We start from the raw sequence: 1,826 nt of genomic DNA, 5'->3' as shown, positions 1-1,826 counted from the left end.
TGTAGCCTCCATGTGTTTGTATTTTTTACAGATCTTTTCCTGTAATTGATATCTAGTCTCATAGAGTTGTGGTCGGAAAAGATACTTGATACGATTTCAATTTTTTTAAATTTACCAAGGCTTGATTTGTGACCCAAGATATGATCTATCCTGGAGAATGTTCCATGAGCACTTGAGAAAAATGTGTATTCTGTTGTTTTTGGGTGGAATGTCCTATAAATATCAATTAAGTCCGTCTTGTTTAATGTATCATTTAAAGCTTGTGTTTCCTTATTTATTTTCATTTTGGATGATCTGTCCATTGGTGAAAGTGGGGTGTTAAAGTCCCCTACTATGATTGTGTTACTGTCGATTTCCCCTTTTATGGCTGTTAGTATTTGCCTTATGTATTGAGGTGCTCCTATGTTGGGTGCATAAATATTTACAATTGTTATACCTTCCTCTTGGATCGATCCCTTGATCATTATATAGTGTCCTTCTTTGTCTCTTGTAATAGTCTTTATTTTAAAGTCTATTTTGTCTGATATAAGAATTGCTACTCCAGCTTTCTTTTGATTTCCATTTGCATGGAATATCTTTTTCCATCCCCTCACTTTCAGTGTGTATGTGTCTCTAGGTCTGAAGTGGGTCTCTTGTAGACAGCATATATATGGGTCTTGTTTTTGTATCCATTCAGCCAGTCTGTGTCTTTTGGTGGGAGCATTTAATCCATTTACATTTAGGGTAATTATCGATATGTATGTTCCTATTCCCATTTTCTTAAATGTTTTGGGTTTGTTATTGTAGGTGTTTTCCTTCTCTTGTGTTTTTTGCCTAGAGAAGTTCCTTTAGCATTTGTTGTAAAGCTGGTTTGGTGGTGCTGAACTCTCTCAGCTTTTGCTTGTCTGTAAATGTTTTAATTTCTCCATCAAATCTGAATGAGATCCTTGCTGGGTAGAGTAATCTTGGTTGTAGGTTTTTCTCCTTCATCACTTTAAGTATATCCTGGCACTCCCTTCTGGCTTGCAGAGTTTCTGCTGAAAGATCAGCTGTTAACCTTATGGGGATGCCCTTGTGTGTTATTTGTTGTTTTTCCCTTGCTGCTTTTAATATGTTTTCTTTATATTTAATTTTTGATAGTTTGATTAATATGTCTCTTGGTGTGTTTCTCCTTGGATTTATCCTGTATGGGACTCTCTGTGCTTCCAGGACTTGATTAACTATTTCCTTTCCCATATTAGGGAAGTTTTCAACTATAATCTCTTCAAATATTTTCTCAGTCCCTTTCTTTTTCTCTTCTTCTTCTGGGACCCCTATAATTCGAATGTTGGTGCGTTTAATGTTGTCCCAGAGGTCTCTGAGACTGTCCTCAGTTCTTTTCATTCTTTTTTCTTTATTCTGCTCTGCAGTAGTTATTTCCACCATTTTATCTTCCAGGTCACTTATCCGTTCTTCTGCCTCAGTTATTCTGCTATTGATCCCATCTAGAGTATTTTTAATTTCATTTATTGTGCTTTTCATCGTTGCTTGGTTCCTCTTTAGTTCTTCCACGTCCTTGTTAAATGTTTCTTGCATTTTGTCTATTCTATTTCCAAGATTTTGGATCATCCTTACTATCATTATTCTGAATTCTTTTTCAGGTAGACTACCTATTTCCTCTTCATTTGTTAGGTCTGGTGTGTTTTGACCCTGCTCCTTCATCTGCTGTGTGTTTTTCTGTCTTCTCATTTTGCTTATCTTACTGTGTTTGGGGTCTCCTTTTCACAGGCTACAGGTTCGTAGTTCCCGTTGTTTTTGGTATCTGTCCCCAGTGGCTAAGGTTGGTTCAGTGGGTTGTGTAGGTTTCC

The sequence above is a fragment of the Eubalaena glacialis genome, chromosome 1, assembly GCF_028564815.1.
Source record: "Eubalaena glacialis isolate mEubGla1 chromosome 1, mEubGla1.1.hap2.+ XY, whole genome shotgun sequence".
Classification (NCBI taxonomy): domain Eukaryota; kingdom Metazoa; phylum Chordata; class Mammalia; order Artiodactyla; family Balaenidae; genus Eubalaena; species Eubalaena glacialis.
The sequence above is the reverse complement of the archived record's forward strand: the minus strand, read 5'-3'. Positions refer to the sequence as shown.